At 43.7% G+C, this 20,809-nt stretch overlaps 1 protein-coding gene across 3 annotated transcripts in view; it reads left to right on the top strand.

Moving 5' to 3' along the window:
• The first annotated feature begins 2,259 nt into the window (after positions 1 to 2,259).
• MYL10 (myosin light chain 10) overlaps positions 2,260 to 20,809 on the top strand; it is a 90,804-nt gene continuing 72,254 nt past the window's right edge. Inside the window, exon 1 of one of the 3 annotated variants that reach the window (XM_053961289.1) lies at positions 2,260 to 2,500. The gene's annotated coding sequence lies outside the window, so the exon portion shown is untranslated. Of the gene's footprint in view, positions 2,501 to 2,578; positions 2,689 to 20,809 lie in introns of those variants that run through there. The other 2 variants (XM_053961290.1, XM_053961292.1) reach the window with 2 other exon arrangements.

Here is a 20,809-nt window from a genome sequence, read left to right as displayed (position 1 = left end):
AAAATAGGTGTCATCCTCCCCCATTTACCTCAGACAGCAAAAATATCTATAAAACATCTTAGATAGCATGATATGTTCAGGCAAATTTCACTTCAGTAAAACATTCTCTTTATGAGCTGTATTTGACCACAGATCTTTTTGTCCTGCAAATCTCTGCCCCCAGACACACACATACACAGCCATGTCACTGTCGCCTGAAAGATGAGAAGATCATGCCTTTACTGTGAAAGCAAAACCGTCATTCTGCTGCTATGGCTGTAGAAATGGTATTAGCTTTAAGTCTTTTCAAAGACCAAATCTTGCTTGTCTTAATCAAGTGAGAATTCCCAGTAAAAATCTGTAGGGTACTTCAAGCCATTAAGGAAAGCAGGATCTGGCCTCTTGTAGAGCATTGAGGTAAACCAGACACACTAGTGCAGTTTGCACTGGACAGTTCTCAATTAGAATGTCAAGATTTATAGTGCATTTTATCCGGTTTTCATTCTCCACTGTTCAGTTTAACTTTTGACCTATGGTTATTGGCAGAAGAGGGCTTGTCCCAGAGGGCCATTAGTCCCTTCCAAAGAGGCCTTCTGAGAAGTGCCAAAAAAGAGGGTGGGAAACGGGTCTCTTTGTAACAGGACCCCTCCTCTGAAATGCCCACCATCCATGGGACAGTCAATATACAAGAAAACAGAAGATCCCTCTGGATTTTCTGCACTAAGTAAAGGTCTTGCATTGTTCTTTTTCTCTCCTGTCCTGCCAAAATATCAGATGGAAACAAGTCCTGTAGAAAGGGTAAAAATTAATTGTGTCAAAAAATCTGCATAAAGTCAAAGATAATGGAGGTTATAGATACAGGGAATGTATGCTGATATATAAGAGATATAGTAAGGTGTGGCATCCAGGGGTTCTCCAGGGGGCTGGAGTTCATAAAGCTCTCAGCCAGCATGGGACACAGCATCCTTAGCAATATATGATAGAAGAACATGAATTGCCAATACATCCTTGAATTTGAATCTAAAACAAAAAAAAAAAAAAAAACAACAACAACAACAACAAAAAAAAGTATGAGGATAAATAGGATTGGATAAGCTCTGCTCAATGCATTCCCTTCAAAAAGGGAGATGAGAGCGTGCTGAAGGGGAGTCTGGAACAGTTTCTCAAGGCAAAACCTTTCAACTGATAAAAATATCAGACAGAATCAATGATCTTGCTGTAGGACTGTGCTGGTGACACAAAATAAGGGCAGTGCTGCAAATGTGGAGGGCCAGAGTATTCCAGGGGAAAACTCATATGATCCTGGGCATTCCAGAATTAGGAATGAAATGTAATAGGATTCAAATTGGGCTGCATGGCTGGAGATTAATAACAACAATGCTCCGTGGTGAACAAGATACTCCTCGGATGAAGATGTCCTTACAGCAGGGAGGTTCTCCAAGGGCCTTCCCATGGACACAGGGGGACAAAAATAACCCAGCTTGCTTTAGGATAAAGCCAGCATCATTTGCAAAAGGGATTATATAATGTAGTTGCCTCTAACAACAGAGGACTAGTCTGATGAACCAGAAGGGCCCTTCTAGTCCTATTGTTCCTGCTATTCCCAAAGTTAAATTAACACCAACCTTGCCTGGCAACATTGTCCCCGTGCCTGTGGAGAGGGTGTTTGCCCTGGAGCTCCTGGGATGAGATTTCTCTGTAAGCGGGAATTGAAAACTCTGTAAATGGGAACTAGAAGAGGTGCTAGGTTTGTAATTTAAAAAACCCAATAAAGACAACATAATGGAACTAAATCCTCCTGCTTAGTGGCACAGAAAGGCCTGTGAGGACACAAGACCAGCCTTAAATCCCCCTCAGAGCAGCTCATGGCTGATGACACAGCACCAGTCCCCTCACAGGACACCTGCTGTCCTCTGACAGCCTGAAGCCATTGGGGCAGAAACACCAAGTTTGGGAAAATGACTTTTTTCTAGACAGCAGGAGTTGAGTGAGGGTTTCCCACCTTTTTCCCCCAGGCCGGCCTTCTCACTGCTGTCCTGGCCTATCAGGATGTCAGGGCCTCCATACCCCAACAAACCCTCCTGGCCTGGGAGCAATCTCTCCCACCTCTATCATATATATATATATATGACATATATATATTTTTTTTTTATATAATGTGTGTGACATGAGGTGAAATTCAGCTGTGCAGGGCTGCCGGGAGGCTGTGAAGGGCAGGGCTCCTGATTGGCACCACCACTGTCGAGGGAAGGAGGTGCAGCCCCAGAGCGTGGCTGAGGCCTGGCCGCTGCTGTGAGGGCACTGCTGCCACCTCAGGGGAACAAAGCTGAGTTAAAATGACACCAAAATGGGGTAACACAGCCCAAGGTCTGTGAGTTAGTGGCACTGCCTCTGAGTCTGTCTTCAGTGCATGATTTTAGGTGTTGAGCTGCTCAAGCTGAGTAACAAAATGGAGGGAAAGCTGTTTGATTGCCTGAGAGCTGGCAGCGCCATTGGAGCACACAGCCCAGAGCAAAGGAGGGTAGGTGAAGTAACAGCAATTTAAAACATGTGAGAATAGAAATTCCCCTTCCCTAACTTCCCAACCCTGTGGAGCTGAGGAGAGGCACTTCGTCTGACAGGACTCTGCCCTGCCAAGGGTGAATGTCAGTGCTTCACTTTCAGGAGTGTCCCTTGTGCTGCCTTGTACTGTCACTCCTGCTCCAGAAGGTGGGTCTGCAAGGTGGAGGTGGTGTTTTAGCCTATGTGTATCTTTTCCTGGAAAAGTATGATTACAGGACCTTTAGAATCAAATTGGGAGCCTTTAGAAATGACCAGCTGGCATGTGGGTTCCAGGGCAGTGCCTGGCATTCATCGGCTGGCACAGGCTCAGGCTGTGGGGCAGGAGGCAGGAGCAGGGTGAGGATGGATGTCCCCCTCCATTTTCTCTCTCCATCTTCTCTCATCTCCAGAACAGCAACAGCAGCTTGGGAAGGGGCTGTTGCAAAGACAAATGTGTCTGCCAGATGACATGGACTTGGAGGGGAGCTGCAAGGGATAAACTGAGGACATTTTCCTCCTGAGAGCAGTGGCCCCAGCCACCAGACAGTGCCAGGTCCCAGCTTTCTGTTGAAAATCCCAGTGTGGTTCAGCAGTGCCCCAATTTGCTCACGAGACACAGAGCAGAGCCCACCTACTCATTCCTCTGCACAGCCATCCAGCGATAATGACTTTCAGTCAATGGCATAGCTTGGAACAGATGCCTGGAGGTGAAAGGATCTGTATTCCATTACTAGCCCCTTCAACTAGCCAGGGTCCCCCAGGTTAAATATTTTTAGCAACAGCTTGTTTACATGTCGAACTTGTCAATGAGCTTCTGGGGCACTGCTGCCACAAAGCTGTGTTGGTGGCAGCCCGTAAGCTTTCTCTATGCACGGAGATAATGCCTTCTAAAGGGCTTGTCAGATATTTTCTTCCTACTGTGTCACGGGAGCAAGACTAATTTCAAAGAAATGCTCTTTATTTCTACTTAAAACTGCTAAAGAAAATATCCAGCACTGTCTTTTTCCTTGTCATCTGTTCGACAAGTGTCTCATAAAACAAATTGAGAGGTTTAAATCTCTGAGACAAAAATCAATAAGAGGATAAGTAAAGAATAGGAGGAAGTCAGCAGGCTGAGATTTATTTCATTGGAAATGTTTTTTCAATGGATTTACTAATAAATCTAAAGTGGCTGGTGCAGCTGCCTTTGATATGCAGTATCTCCTTTACTTAGATGGAAGCTGCACATGAAAAGGAGCTTTGAATACTGATTTTTACAAGGGTGTAAATCAGCAAAGCCCCACACGTTACATGTACCACCAGCATCTGCTTCAGGTAGACATTAAGAAAAAGGATTTGGTTTTGTGCCAGAGTTTTCCTCTGTAGCTTTGCCATTTCTTGTTTAATATATTGCAATATTTGTGATCAGGTCCTTGCTGTGCTGGACACTGAATAATTCAATGTGATAAAATCATCTCTGTCCCAAAGAGTTGATGGAGTTTCAAGGGTAGGAAATGGCATTGAAATAACAAATATGGGCTGACCACAAGTGAAATCACAGGGAATGAAGTTTGTGATGGTGGAACTGAGCTGTGGTATCTCTTGAAAATCTGCTCCAGTGAGTACTTCCCTGTGGTGATGGGAAACCGGGAAAAATTTAAATTAAATGAATGATTCAAAACACACTTATAGATAAGGAAAATGAAATAAACTCTTGAAGCAGTCCAGAGCAGGTCAGCCTGGACTGCCTACCAGTCATAACAGGGTTCCAGGAAGAAGGGATGTTCTCCTGGGTGACAATAATAATGGTTGTCACTGAAATACCTGCACTTTGATGTGGAAGGAAACAATGGAAGAGACTGCACCCCAGTCCTGAATGCCTTCCCTCCCTGCTTCACATTGGCCCTGAATGTGAGCTTTTCCAAAAGCCCCGTGGATGAAGAGGAAGCTAAAATGAGCTCCTTGTTGAGTAATAGGAGTGGTTTGCTCCAGTTGGCACACATGACAGATGGCTGTGGGTAGGGAGCGAGTTGCTGGGGTCTGTGTATGTGCATATGTGCTAGGAGGGGTTCCAGGATGGTTCCATGGCTCACTATTCCATTTCAAATTAAACAAATAGTCCTGGATGCTTTTACAATGTCAGATGGGAAATCAGCCAGAAACTAGCTGATATCTTATTGTTCCTTGTTCTTCAATTGATTCTGCATTTTTCAAAGGATTTCTCTGCACAGAACATGTATCAGAACATAGTTAAGCTACGTTGTTCCAGTTCACAAATTTGATGTTAGGAAGAAATGTTGGAAGTGAGAGTAAATCAACTGAAATGGCCATTTTCATCCCCGTATATGGTTTTTCTCAAGTCAACATGAGAAACATTTCACAGCTAACTGTGAAAACTGGCACCTCATTACCTACTTTATTATTTCTTATGACTTATTAAGGGTTATTATCATTGTTCATTATCCTTTTTGATAGTGCCTACCCTGGCTATCCTATCGTGTTATTACTGGGTACCAGCAAACTCTTACATTTAGGTCACTTTAACAGCTTGTATTTAAAGATTCCCATGGATATTAGTTTGAAGGGTGCAACCAGCACTGTGATTTGCACAAGGTTCTGAAAATGGAAGCAGGGAAAATGTGGAATGAAATCTGTGTGGTTATATGCTAAATGACTGTGTCATGGAGCCATACGCACTGGGGGGTTGAACTGAAGCTGCATGACCTACCTAAAATCTGTAATTTCCATAATTTTTGAGTGCCCTGCATTGCATCAACACAGTGGTTTTAATGCAGATGTGTTTATATACATCATAGAAAATCACACACATGTTATTGGGAAAAGTCAGACAACCTTCATAGTAGACAGTGCTGCCACTGTTTTCCATAACACACCTTCATAGTTGAAATTGGGATAATATATTCCCTATGTCACAGAGCTTTAAGGATATATTATGTGTACAGATGGGTGTCACCATGAATTCACCATGTTAAATGTCATACAGTGATGGCCATATTTCATACAACCCCTAATTTCATACCACACGTGCAAAGAGGGCAGAACAGTTCTCCAAAGCAGGCAGGTGTGATCTACATCTCCTTGAGGAAGATGAGGAGAATTGACAAAATCCATCTTGTGAGCCAGCAGCAGAGCTAGAATCAGAACCAAGCTTTCAGTGTCAGCTTTTGTCAAAACCTGCCCAGCAGTGTGTCATGATGAGGACTGGGCAGATCTCCTCCCAAGCCAGGAGCAAAACCCTTTATGTTTTGGCAGTTTGCACACAGAGATTTGTTTCTCAGATTCTCCACGATAGCTGCAGAGGGATAAGGCTGCACTCTGTGCTCCACACCTCACCACATCATCTCCACGTCATGATGCCCTGTCTGGGTCTGCATTCAAAATCTACCATCCATGACCTGATCCTGTTCGATCTCTTGCAAGATCAAAGTCTGAGGAACTTGAAAGATGCACAATGACATGATTTATCCTCAGGGGAGCACGATGGCTTCTGAAATTGCCTTCTCCCCTGGATGCCACACACTGTCCCCCTGCCCAGACAATGGAAATACTGGTTTTGTTTCTGATCTGGCTTGTGTAAATATATGTGGGAGAATAGCAAATGTCATTGCACAAGGACACAGAGCAAGAGGTTGCAGAGAAGAGGGGATATTAACTCTTCCGGTTTTTTAGATTTCCAGGCTGCAGGATAATCCTACAAAATTAAATAATATGATCGGGATTTCCCCCTTTCCTCTTGACCTGACTTTTAAGCTAGGGCTAAGAATTGCAGCACATTTCTTTTCCCAAAGCAAAACACAATCCTGGATAAAAGTCAGTTTAGTTGAGAGAAAAAAGTAAAACAAAAATAGATCTTTTCCATAAACAAAGCTGCTTTCCATTTTGCTAACATAAACAGGCAGATGCATTAAGAGATCATGCCACCCAGGCCCTGGAAAAAGAAGAAGGGAAATGTATTTCTGAGTATTTTTCTGAAGGTGCAAGGATGGCTGAGCCTAAGGCAAACTGAGGAGGACAGTTTTATAGACAGGGAAGCTTTATAGTTTCACCTGAGACTCAGAAGAGCTACACTTCGATAGATTAGGCCAAATGCAGCATCATCTCCTTCCCAAATGAAATCTCTACCTTTTACAGGCACCTGTACACTTGGTAGGCTCCATATTCTCACTAAAATACAGGGTTTTGCAGCAGTCTCTATGGTTGGGCAAACAGAAATTCAGTCTTTGGGCATGGAACTGGGCAAGCACTGGCAAAAAACGCCTTTCAGAAATGCAAGTCTCACCTTTGCAGACTGAGGGGCTCTATGTGAATGAACTCACCCTCCCCAGGGACCAGAAACAAGGGGATGAAGCAAGAGAAATAAGAAATTAGTGGTGTCCTAATTATGGGCTGTTTTTTTTGACAACCGAGTTGAAATCAGGCAGCTGGGATGGACCCTATTATGCTGGAGTCCACATCTTTTACTTTTCTCTCTTGAATCATTCCTTGCTGAGAATTTCATCCATGTCAACTGAAAGATCCACATTCTATTTAAGCCATCAAAATAATATTTTTGTAATTGTCTGGAAATGCCCACTCTCTAGGTATCTGCAGTCTGTAGGCATCTGTATTTAAGTGATGCTTTGCAATAAATCACACCCAGGAGATGTGGGCTGGGTTGTGATACATTTCATGTGCTGCAGAGCACAGCTCTTCCCAGGGTCCTCACAGACCCCCTTTTGTTGTGTTTGCTTTTTCTAAAGTCTCTGGTTCATCTTACTCAAAGCAATCTGCTAATATCAATTTCCCAATCAGACACTGCAAGGCAAATTCTGCCATCAGACATCCTGCATTTGATTAAAACCAGGCTGTGCAAAGCTCTTCCAGGGCTTGGTACCATTTCTGATTCAGATCAATTTAACAGAAAATTAATATACCCAATGTAACAATGGCTTCTTCTGCTTTGGCTGATACCAGAAAGGAAGATTTGGTGTTTACTTTCAATATTTGGATTCAGCCTAAATGTATGTCCAGTGACTCAAATGCTACTTCTTCAAACTGTCTCTTTGGAAAATGATCTTCAGGATCTCTGTGGAACAGAATTCTTTCTGTATTTTCTGGCTTCCTCTTTGGTCATAAATGCAGTAAGAAGACTTTGCCTCTCAGTACAGGAAGTTCAAGTCTATGTGCAAATGAAAAATATTCTAGCCAATATTCCATATCTAGGTTGCTTTGTTTCTTGTCCCCCATGTTCCCCCCCCACCAAGTCTGAGAAGAGGATCTGGTTCAGCTTTTGCAGGAAGTATCTTTGGAGTAGTAGTTTCTCTGATTAATTTTTGGTAATTTTTAGGTACATCTACCACTTGTCTCAAAAAATAAGTGCATGGAAAGAACTAGTTTAGATTATTTTATCCTTTCTGCTACTTTTTGCTCCTTTACCCCCCTATTCCTTTATCCTTCCCTGTTCCTCCACAGCTGCTATTAAGAACAAGTCAGTGACTCACAAAGGCACATTTTCACTCATTCACTACATCACAGCCCTCCACGCTCACCCACTCCAGGGTTCCGTGACGCTTGATCTCTGCCACCAGGAGCATCCAATTCTGTGGCCAGCGCTAAGGCCAAAGGGAACTCTACAAACCAGTTATTCTCTGTTTCCCCCAGGAACAAAACTGTGGCGATGTTACTGCCCTCTAAAGATGTGTGGATCAGCATTAAAGTGCTGACCTGTTCAACACTTCTGGCACCCTTTGAACCGGGGAGCTTTGAAGCCAAGGCTGTAACGAACTCGTGTATAATAAGCTGCTGCCCCATGCCAGGCGAGGCAGAGGTATCAGGGACTGATGGAAGCTTTTGAAGGCACAAAATGCTATTAAAAACTGCGAGGGACTAGAGAAAAAGAGACAGAGAAAAACAAATCTCCCTTCCATGCAGTGATACGTCTAACTTTGGCAACTTGGAACTAGGGTCACTAAAACAGATTTAAAGCTTAAAAATTTTGGGGTGGCTGGCTTATGGTTTTGGCTTTTCAACTCCTGTTGAAACTGGGGCTCTACTGGGAGACAGTTCAGTTCAGGGCTTTCCTTACCTTTCTGCACCAGTAAGTTGTTGGGGAAGAGAGAACCAGTCTGCATAGCAATAATTATTATCAATTGTATTGTGCTTTTTATCTTCAAAGTGCTTTACAGACACAAACTAATTATTCCTCTGCAACACCCCTGTGAAGAAGATGGTAAGTATCATTATCTCTGTTTTACCAATGGGGAGACTGAGCCAGAGCATTTAAGTGATTAGCCTGGGGCCACAGGGGCAGTTAGTGTCAGGGCTGGGAATGCAGGAGTGTCTCTGCTCCCAGTCAGCACCAGGCAACATATCTCTTTAGTAGGAACAAAAGGGAACCTTTCTCCAGACTTGGAACCTAAAGGAAGCTCATTTTTTTTGGCAAGGGATTATAAACTCTTTCTTTAAAATGTAATCATAATTGGAAAAAAGACTGTGGAGTCAGGGCACCGAAGAGGGTTGAAAGCTAGCATGTCTGCTTTATAGGTAATCCTAGAATCTGGAAATTTGGGGAAATTCCTGGAAAATTTATGCAGGGGATGTAGAGTTCTATTTCAAGGGCAAAATTAAAAAAAAAAAAGTGACATATTTGAAATTTCCCATGGAAGGAAAAGTAAATTATAATAATTTTTAAATATCAAAATGTTTCATTACAGACGTTTTCAAAATGAAACTGAACCTGAAAGTCTGTGCTCTGAAGTTCTCAGTTCAGACATGGCTTGAGGGCTTTTAAATTCCTCCATGCCTATGGGCTCTCAGTGAGGTTCTCAGGGCTTCCACAGGAATGTTACAGCTGAGCCCTGCAGTGCCTCTATTCTACCCCGTGAAAAAATTAAACTTTTTAAAAACCATCAATAGCTTGGCACTATTTGCACTGGAACAGAAAAGGAGCAGGAATGGTTAGAGGTCCAGATGGGAAGCACCCTGTCTCGTTTTAGAGCTGTGACCCTGAGGGACATAGGACACTGCCTCCCTAACTCAGGGACGAGTTAAGGGTTAGGGACACTGGGAAAGAACACTCAGAGCTCCCTTTTCCATGAGATTTCCTTTGGCCTGCTTAGGAGCCTTAGGATCTGAAGGGCAATCACAACCTCAGGCTCTGCCTAAGGAGGAACTGAGTTTTCAGGGCAGGAGAGTAGGAATAAAAAGCATCCTTTTACACTGAGCTTTACATTTTGGTTTGGAATCAAGAGCTAATGGACAGCACAAGACCTTTTTGCACGTTTCATCTCACAGTACCTAGGAGGGGCTAGAACCTGGAAAAATAACAGTACCCAACACTGAGTCAGGGCTTTTCACACAGCCCTGTTTCCTTTTCAGTCTGAAACACTGAGCCAGATCCTCAAACACTCACAAGCTGACATTAGGGCTGGATCTTCTAAAGAGCTCTGTAGCCCACCAGCTTGGCACTTCTTTAAATCTAGGTAGTGATTTTGGTGCCTAAATGGGAGCTGAGCCCTTTTGCAAACCTGCTTCTGATCGTGCATGCTGAGCTGCTCTGCAAATCCTGGCTATCATTGCTCTGCATTCTTCTGCTTCCTGGTTGCGAGCTGTGCTGGGAGCAAAACTATCAAAGCACCACTATCAAGGAAGCCACTCCTGCTATAATCAGGAAGCATAAAAAATCTCAGGAACCAAACTGTTCAGCCTCTATTACTATTTGGGCAATGGCTGTACCCCTGGTACTTCTTTATCCTTATATATCTCAAGGCTGTACGATGGCAGGTACTATAAAACCCTCTAAAATAGAGACAATCCCAGCACTGAATAGTTTATAATCAAAATAGAAGATGAGGCAGAAAGTGTGTGCAACAGATGGACAGATCTGGCATAAGGAATCCACAGGGTAAGTGTTCTAGTGAGTGCCTCCAGTTTGCAGAGCAGAAAAGAGCAGTCAAGGATAAGCTTTGCTGCTTACCTTACCTGACCCCTAAACCTTTTGAGATTTACCCACAACAATTAATTATTCCTTTGACTGGCCAAGATGATTCACAGCTGTTCATGCCATCCCAAAGCTCAAGATCTAAGTAAATGTATTGAAATTAGTGGTGGCTTCATTCCAGGAAACTTGCATTTAGTTTTGATTCAAAGAAGCTCCGCACCCTTCCCACCTCTTGTTTCTTCCCTCTTCCAGCCCTCAGCAAATGTGGAGCTCTACAGCTTCAATCTAATAGTGGTTGAGACTCAGGAATGGGAGTCATGAGATCTGAGTCCTATTCCTGTCTCCAATACAGAGCGGTTTTCAGTGAGTCACTTCCCCTCTGTCTTACTCAATATCCTTGTTTGTAAATGGGGTTAACAATACTGACCCATCTCATGGAAAAGTTGTGAGTTCATTAATATCTATGAGCATTCCAGTAGCTGACATTCTGGAGCATCTCCTTGGCTTTAGTAGCTCTGTGTCTGCCACTATCCATGTACTTGTGTGGTGCCAAGAAGTTCAGGTGGTAATAATGGGACTGTTATGGACTGTTAGGGGGTTCTGAATTGACTTCAACTCCTTAATAATTAATATTGCCAGGAAGGCAGACACAAGGAAAAACAGAAGTTAACTCAGTTCTCATTTGCTAGAGGGTTTACCAGCTCCTTACAGAATATACTCACTCTGGTGTTCACCATTATAATGCTATCTGCAATTTCCTGGGCACCTTCCTCTCTTTAGGACAACTCTAGTTTCAAGCACAGGCCCAGACTCATTTCACCCCTGACCTGAGCTGTTGTCTCCATTTGGTAGATGCTGATGCAGAGCTGCAAATTGGTGAAGCCACTCATCAGGCTCACTCACTGTCAGCTGTCAGGGACAATCTTGCCTTGATGACACTCATTGCACAAAGACCCTTCACTGCTCCCCTTTGATATTTTAGTCTTTTAGGAGAACTAGAAATTATCAATGCCAGATGAAAATGAACATTTCAGACTTTTAAATAACACTGTCTTTGAACCCCTGACCTCACTTCTTCCTTCATAGGACAGGAACCTACAGCTTCAGAGCCCAGCTCTCCCTTCAGCAAAGTCTGTCCCAGTAAAAGCTGACACTGTCTCCATCACTACCTGCCTTAAATAAGGTTTTTTCCATATTGGGTCAATGGGCTAGACAGCTAGGAAGTTTGCTTTACTGAGCTGCACACAAGTCTTTTGAACAGAGACTGTTGGTGGGCTGGGAGGATGGTTCAGTCCAGTGTCTGTCCAACCTCTCCACCTGTAGGAAGGTGGAGGAAAATTCTTTGGGGTTCTCAAAAAGACTGAAACCCCTTACTTTTTCCAGGAAGGAGCAGGTTTGTGTGTACTGGTCAGGCCTTTCTGGGTACTTCTCCTTTCTTCTGAGTGCTGCCACCCAGCAGCCTTGGCTGGCTGGTAGCTCCAGCAGCTGCACCCTCAGCTGGAGTGTCTCCTCTTGATGGAGAGGCTGACAGACCTCAAGGACAGGAAGGGGATGCTGCAGAATCATCACCTGCTACGGCCACAGCTGCCTGCAGGACACACAGAAATGGAGTGAGGAGTTTGACTTCCCGAAGCAACCCCCCGAAGCAACCCCGACATAACTGTGGAGAGAAAGGAGAATCACAGGAGGAAAGGCGGGTAGAGGAACTAAAACTGGTGGTTTGGGTCTCTACCCAGCCCAAGAGAAACCACCGTGCTTTTCTTCTGACAGTGGCTCCCTGTGCATAATTGTGGTCCTGAAACACTGGGGATTTGAAGCTGCATGCAGGAAGATACAGGAGGCAACCCTGGCATTGTAAAGCATGTGTGTGGTCCTTGCTGAAAAAGTGTATGAGGCAAAAATAAGCAAATGTAACAGATTTTTTTTCTTTGAGTAGATCTTGCTGGTTTTACCATCTTACTTCTAGACTTGCCATATACAAAAAATTCACAGAATTGTAGGATGGTTTGGATTGGCAGGGATCTTTAAAGATCATCCAATCCAACCCTTCTGCCATGGGCACGGACAACCTGCACTAGATCAGGTTGCTCAAAGCCCATCCAACCTGGCCTTGAAAACTGATGGAGCATCCACAACTCATCTCCAGTCTCCAAACCCACAGCTGTGGTACCACTTCAGCAGGCAGTGCCAGAGGGCTGTTCAAGGGGCTCCACGAGCACGGCTGATCTGTGTGTACCCAGCGCCATGGGACACAGGAGCTGTGCTGCAGGAATGGGCATTTGGCTCTGCTCCTCTGACCTGACTACCTTCCTCCCCCTCCAGTGTGACTGGCACTGCTCAGCTTCTGTGCCCACAACCTGGGCATGTTTCCAGCCCATTATTAGTCACCTTATGTCCATGTTCTTGAGATCAACTGCCCCAGTCTTCCCTTATCTTTTTTCCTTTATCATATGTTATTTGGAAGGCAAACTTCACAAGAAGGATCATGTCTAGCTTAAATTTGTTCATTGCATAGCACATAAGAAACATTAATAATAGCAACAGTATAATAAATCACAGCATCACAATAACATATGAGTTAATGTTCCCTAAAATCCTATGTCAGCTTACTGAATTACAAGCAAACATATTTGATACATGAACTAAAAGACTCATGTACTTGCCAAGACTCAAGGCCAGTTCACAGATTCACATCTCTCTCTGACACTGCTGCTCATTGTATACCTCCCCACAGCAGTGTAGGGTGGTCATTGTTTCCCTATACCTGTCGCTAGAGGTGTTAACAGCCACAAGAAATGCGCCCAAAGAGAAGAGCAAGAATTTGGTTTAAAGGAGGCACTAGTTTTAAAGAAGTTTTGTATATTTAATGTTTTAAAGTTTGGCTTTGGGATGTCAGCATTTTGGAATTGTGGCAGGGGGCCTTACAGTGAATACTTCATCCACTCAGAAATAGAAGACTCTGCATTCTCAAGGAATTCCAAAGAATTTCTACTGGTATAAACCACTGTAACTGCTGATTTGAAAGAGGAAGGAGACAAGAAGGATGTCCTGGCAGGGGGTGGGTTAATCCCCCTGGGGTTGTCAGACTGATGAACTATTCCCTGTTTTGCTACAGATTTCTTGTGTGACCTTGGGCAAATCACTCTCCCTCTCAATATCACAGTTTCCCATCTGTAAACTGGTGAGAGCAACAACCGCCCTGCCCCAGAGGGGTGTTTGGAGGATAAATATGTTACAGGCTTGGAGCTGCCGGAGCACAATAGTGACAAGGTTCCGACAAATCCTGAAGATAGATAGAAGCTGACAATCAGGCAGACTGCTATTAGCAGCTGATTCATTCTCTCTGCTTAATGCATATTTTTAGCAGGCTGTTATTGACTAGACAGGCATACAAGTCTGTCAATTAACAATGTTATAATAAACTAAATCTCTGCACCAGTAGCCTTCGCAGAGTGAATTCAGAACTCCTTAACCCTGTGGCACCACACCTGCAATACTAATAAAGGGTGAAGATTTTCCTGTAAGTCAAGTGGAGATGCCATGTGCTGTGCCCAGGCACAACGGGCATTTCCACCAAGGGGTTCTGAGCAGCTTCGTGTGCAGTACACTGACAATTAAGGAGTCTTAGGTGGCCATGGATTTATTACAATGTGTTCATAAACCCTTGTCAAGGAACCATTTCAATACAATCATGGCCAGACATTCCAGTGATTGGTGCTTAGAGCCCCTCTTGCAAACTGCAATATGATCAGGGAACACTGCTTAATTGTATTTCTTTTACAAAGTGATGAAATGTAAAGCTCTGCTCCCAGCTTGCTGGCTGGCACAGGAGTCTCAGCAAATATGTGATTCTCACACTGCAGCTGGACTCTAATGACATGAAAGGTGCTAATGCAATGCAACTGGAACCTTTAATTAGCCTGGTGACTAATAGGAAATCTCTCAAAGGGTCCAGGAGAAAGGGCCTTATTCTTCATGGAGAGTTCTCTGAACTGTGCTTAGAAACGGGGACAGACAAATGGCAAATCTAAATAGACCTTAGTCCCAGAGCTGCAGTGTCTGGGAGAAGGTTTCTCTTTCCTTTGGCAATTAGCTTGTCAGACATTGTAAGTAGAGAGAGGGAGAGTAACACTGGACCATTACTGAGTTACAAGAATTGGTACCTAAACTTGTTCTACATCCAGCAGGTAACTGGCTAAACCTGCTGATGAAACAAAAAGGTCTGGATTGACTTTGAATATGTTTGTGCTCAAGGAAGAGAAAGAGTGACAGACAGACAGCTGTCTCCCACTTCCTAATTGAGTGGTGACTGTCAGATCTTAATGTACCTTGGGGATCATTTCTGTTTGATACAGACTTTCAGATCCTATTTCTTAAACTTTCTTTATAAAAAGTCTTTTTATTGCTGAAGCATCCATGCAGGATGCAGGCCACATTGCCTGGATTTTATGGAGAAATGCACAATGTATGTAGGGTTGGGTAGTTTGTCACGTTACTCAGTGTTATTGCTGCCTGGTTTTCAGACTGATGCAGATTCAGCCTTGTGTCACCATCAGCTACATCAATTTTTCTCTGCTAATTATGTCAACCACAGATAGAAAGGGAACAAGGGCTAATATGACTTATATGATATTACCTGGCAGCTCAGAGGTAGGAGTAGTCTGCAGACATAAAGAAGTAAACTGTGTCTGTGTCTTTATTCACCCTTTCTCTCAAGCTCTTGACAAAACTTGGCAGTGCTGGATAATACACACCAGTTACAGGGATTTTAAGGAGAGAATAAATCACTTTCCTGAAGAAATTAAAAAATCAATGCCCATTATTCAAACCATGGAATTTAATCCATGCCCCAGATATTACAGAAGTTAGGGAGCTGTTGAGCTGCTGAAGGAGCCCTGGTGGTGCTGAGAGCATTAGAGGTCAAGGCAGAGAGACAGAAATGCAGATCAAGCCTTGCCTCTCACATCGTGCTCTTGTGGCATAGCACAATTGCACTGCAGCAGTGCAGTGTGTGCGTGTGTGAGTGTGCAAGGCAGTGTGTGAGTGTGTAAGGGTGTGCAAGGGTGTGTGTGAGTGTGCAGCTGTGTGTACATTCGTGTCTGTGCATGGACTTCACTGCCAGGTTCACAGCTGTGCCGTGCAAGGCATGGCCGTGGATTTCTCAGGTGAAACTGCTCCCTCAAACTAATGCAAACCAAAATAAGAGATTCCCTGTGCATTCAAAATCACCTTCTGCCAGCCAGTTCTAGTCATAAGCCCCCCAAAATGTAGAAGGAGCTCTATCTGTGCCTTTGAAGCCTGTAAATGTATTGTTGCTGCCACCATGCAAGCCCAGGCAGTCCTAAGTCTGTTACTTCTCTCTGTTCCTGCTCTTCTGGTTAAATGCACCTGGGAATAAGTAATTGTTAATATCATTAAAAAATTCATCATAAACAAATGGGATGGGCAAGCCAGCTGAGCAAATGCTGGGGAAATGAGTTAAAAAACCCTGGGATTGGTATAATTGGTGGTGCACTTCTCGGGATCAGGATGAAAGCTGCGTATTTTATATGAAAGTAGAAGAGGGGACAGGCACTGTGTGTACCTGGAGAGAGAGAGAAAGCATTCCATGTGTAACTGTGGCTTGGCAAAAGCATGAGCACTGTTGTTAGAAACACACAGAACAGATCACTGGCAGAGCAGAGGAGTGATGTGATAAGAAATTTAAAGGCCAATTTTAAATCTCTCGCAGAGATCTCTGATTTACATCAGTGCAAACAAGGGCAGAGACATGGCCTAAGTCAGAGCTGTAGGCATTGTTCAAATGTCTCGGTTGTTTTGTTTTTGTTTTGTTTCCTATATAGATAAAAGATAAAGAAAGCATATATTCTTTGTTAAATAATGCTCAGTGCTAAGGGACTTTCCAGGTCCTAAAGCTGAGGCGGAATGAGTTTGCTTACATGTGGAATTGCAGCTGATCCAAGAGCACAGAAAATAAACAGTGCATGTTCCTCCATCCCTTGAACCCTGTGAGCTACTTTTGTGGTTATCATTCCCTTTGCTGTTGCCTTATCTCTTGCCATGTTTACAGGATTCACCTTGTCTGCTGCCCAGAGCCTCCTGCCAATCACAGAGGATCTGGGAGCACAGGGAGAGAGAGGTTGGATAAGTGCAACCCTTGGAGTGGCGGCGGCACTTTGATAGCACCAAACACCACGGTGAGGGGACAACAAATGGAAATGTCAGTGGGACTGTGCAGAGCTGGGAATTAAAGAGCCCTGTTGTAACAGTGTGCTGAGCAGGGAGGCCATTAACCAGAGGGAGTGTGTGCATGGGAGACCCACTGAGGTATCTGATACTCGATGTTGCTGCGGGTTTCCAGACAGACTCAACTGCAGCATGATTAGATTTAGACCATTTCTTCTTTGTCGTTCCATTAGCAAGCAATAAAGCATGATGAATGTGCATGAGAAAAACTAGATCTGGGCTCTAAGGCACCCAGTCATCTCTGCAAACCTCGACCCTTCCAGGGCAGGTAAGAGACTTCAACCACTGCCTCGCTTTTTCTTTTATTTCCTGACTGGGTCAGAGACAGTTGTTATTATGGAGTTCCAGCATTTGCACCATGGTGGAGTTCCCCACTGGTAGCAGCCTCTTCCAGACTGTTGGCCAATCTCTGTTACCATTCTGTCACTCCTGTCATGGTCCCAAATGGATAATGCACACACCAAGCTGTAAACACATTTCTTAGCAATTAAGTGTCCTGGCTAGAAAACAACCCAATGGCAATATTACATAAATTTAAGTTGCCCAGGAGGTAATCCCATTTTCTTATTTGGCTGCCTATCATTTTATAATTGAATGTCAAGAAGTTCTTGTCATTGCTGCACGTTACATTTGTGTAACAACGAAACGGCCGCCAAATGGCTGCAAGTCAAGAAGCACATTGAGCCTAATCCTAGGAACTACAGAGCCAGGCAACCCAAGCAGTGTTTGGTAACCCTAAAATAACTCTGAGAAGTTAAAAGTGAGAAATTTCTGCTAAGATAGAAGTATGTTCTACATTGGAAACAAAAGTGAAAAAATGCAATTTGCAAATGTTTGCCTGCAGATCTCTGGGTGCTGCTGGGTGTTCTTCACTTTGTGTTTCTAACAAAGAACATTCATTCTCCAACCAGCCTGAACCACTGCAGCATTGCTCTTGTACACCATGGCATTTGGATTTCTTTTTGGATTGCAACCTTTTCTGTTGTTTGCTTAAACACCTAGCTATTGACATAAGTAATTTAGCTGCAAATCTCCACTTTCCTGGGAAAAAAAGTCCTTCAAAGGCTGCTTAAGTGCTTAAAACCATGGCCTTAATACTCTCCCAGGGTTGCAAAACCCAGAGGAAAATAACCCAAACCCCTTTAATTTAAATGGGAAGTTACAATTTTTCCTCAGTCTCATGATTTTTGGTGAGCTTGACCCATTTAGAATGCTTCAGCTTTGCAGTACCCCATGATGTAGACAGCATCTGCAAGATGAGTCCAAACAGCATCTTAAAGGTATTAGTTCTCCCTTCCATTGCCCTCCCTTTTGTTGAATGCATTTAATTAATTATTTTTATCTGGTCTTTCTACCTGTATTTTTTTTTTTTAAAGAAATATTCGTAGATTTAGGGCACCAATAAAATATTCTTCAATTTTAAAACTAAGATGAAAACCAGCATAATGAACTTGCCACTTCCTTAAAGTTTTGGTAACTTGGGTGTGATCTGATGGTACAGAATGATTCATGGGATAAAATTATAGACTTATGCAGGTGTGTACAAGAGCCTGGGTGGGGTGTAGTCAAACAGGGAATTTTATATGTCAATAAACATGGGCATGTGGTATAAAGAAACTGTACTGCCTTCAAAAAACCCTTATTTTATTTTATTTTTATTTGACAAGGACAAATTGAAAGACCAGAATGGTCAAATATAGACATTGCTTTCCTCTTCTTCTGGCAGAGTCCAACAGAGATAGCACTGTGTACCTTTGAGCAGGTGGAACCTGGATCTGATTCTTAGCATATGTGCAGCTCATGCCTAGATATTCATTCCTGAAGTCTGGCTTTATTGAAATTGGACAACATGGAAGAACCTAAGCTTCAGGCTCTCATCTGAAGAGAGTGGTTTTGGGGCTTTCTCCTTGCACTGCCATTTCACTCACCACTCACTGGGGTGAGTGTCAGTCTTTTCTGGGGAGCCCCATCTCGTCTGGCTGCTGGACCAAGAGAAAAAGCTCTGTCCCTATGAGCAGGGAGCTGCAATCTCACACCTGATCAGTGCCAGATACACTGAAGGTCAGAAGGCTAAAGGTTGAGAAATCTGGCTTGCAAAGCAAATAGAAATGTTTCTGTTTGCAGACAGAAATGCTGACTGTACACAGAGCCACAGGAACTTCCAAACCACAAGAATTGCCTCTCACTGCTTCCCTCTTCATCTTCTTTTCCTCCACCACCAACCTTTTCTCTTTCTTGCTGCTGTTGGCCTGAAATTCTTCTTGCCTGAAGCCCCTGCTGTCTGAGACAGCCTACACACGTCTGCCTGAACTCCTCTGCTGCTTTCAGACTTTGTTAGAAGAGAGATTTAAAAAAAAGAGACACAAACTTGGAAGCTGGTATAAAGTTATACTGCTCTGCTGAATTCAGGGGAGTTAGGCAAATAAGAATTTTTCAAATGTCAGGGACAAATGTTTTGCTTTTTTTTTTCTTCATGCAGTTTCTCTCTCCCTCTGTGGTTTGTTATCATTCAGCTCCACAAAGCTTTGTTTAACTCTAGGAAAGGCCATAGGAGCTGGAATTAGATCCAATTTTGTTTGTACAGGAGTGTGTGGTTAAGGCTGGGCCTTTGAAAAGGGTGCATTCTACACTCTGGAGGTTTTGGGAGATCATTGTAACTATTGCTTGAGGGTCAGGCAGTACCAGACTCATTCTTCTCTTGTGACATCTTACTCCACAGACAAGTCCCATTTGCCAGAGTAAAAGACACTACAGTAGTGTCTTTCCTGAGGAAGGATATCTGTCACCTGTGCTAAGAGAACTCTAAGAGAGGTGTGTTTCATGGGATGCACAGGGCTCTGGCCCACAGATGGTTCCTGTGTATTAACCATTATCCCCCTATACTCCAACACTCTCCAGATCATGACTAGAGCTGTATGTTGGGCTTTGGGAGTTCATGGGCTCCTTAGCAAGGAGATGACAGAAAATTACTCTACTTTGTACCAGCCAGGTGTAGATTTTGGGCTCTTGACAAAATTGGGCTGGGTGGAGGAGTGCGTTCATCTACAGCAGCAGATCAGCATTTCCTGATACCTGGACACCTTCTGCCAAGGAGAAGAGATGAGGTGCTGGAGGACACAAGTTTAGAAGTACAGATCTCTTCACTTGTCACTGCTACCAGCCCAGCATAAATCCAGTCTATTCACGTGAGCATAAAGCCCACCCCAGACTGTCCAGAAAACAAAATCAGAATGCAGTACTTTCTCTGCGTAAATAGCTAGCAATTCCTGAGGAAATGGGTCCCAGATTTCCCTATGAATTGGGGCCTTAAGTTCTGACATAGGGAGCTATTCATGGAGGAAATTCTAATTGAGTCAGGTTGTGCTTTTCCCACAAATTGTTTACCCTCTGTCTGGTTCTTTGCTGGATTCCTGAAGGGACCTGTGTTGCACCCAGGTGCTGGCGGGGGGCAGGGGCGGGTAGGCAGATTTAGGTGAGCCCTCTTTGCAAGCAGAAGTCCAATTCTAAGGGTAGGAAACATGTCTATGGTCCATAAGAGGGAAAGATCATATGGTCACCATCTGGGGCTCAGGGATGGCTCTCTGCACTGAAATAGCAGTTGCTGTGCCTTGCTGTGTTTCCACAACAGCAACCAAATTGGTGACATTGGAGAAAATGAATGCCACCTGTCCACTAATTTCCTGATTATTTGCTATACATGCTCCAGCGTTTTTAAAAAGAGAGACTGCAACATAATGGATCTGGAATCTCATCTCTGACAGGTTTGTGTTGAATTGAGTGGAGTTATCCTGGAGTAATCTAAGTTAAAAGGAAGAAACAGGCCCTGTACTCTATGTTGAAATTCTCTCATGAAACGTTTCCCAGAAATATCAAAGAATATTAAAGTTCTTTGGGAGCAGGGACTCTCTCATACTGTGTGTGAACAGTGGCCAACACAATGGGGCTTGCTTTTGGCAGAGACCTCTAGGAGCTGCAGCAGTGCATGTAGTAACACCTAACTACACCTCCAAGACATGGTGCAGGGAAGTACATCGTGTTAACTCAGTTGAGTGCCTGCCTAACCTGTGATTTAGAGGGGCCCCTCCCTCAGTGTTCAAAGGAGGAAATGAAATCTTCCCCAGGGAA

This window comes from Vidua chalybeata, chromosome 20 (assembly GCF_026979565.1).
Source record: "Vidua chalybeata isolate OUT-0048 chromosome 20, bVidCha1 merged haplotype, whole genome shotgun sequence".
Classification (NCBI taxonomy): domain Eukaryota; kingdom Metazoa; phylum Chordata; class Aves; order Passeriformes; family Viduidae; genus Vidua; species Vidua chalybeata.
This window is presented reverse-complemented; position numbering and strand designations above follow the sequence as displayed.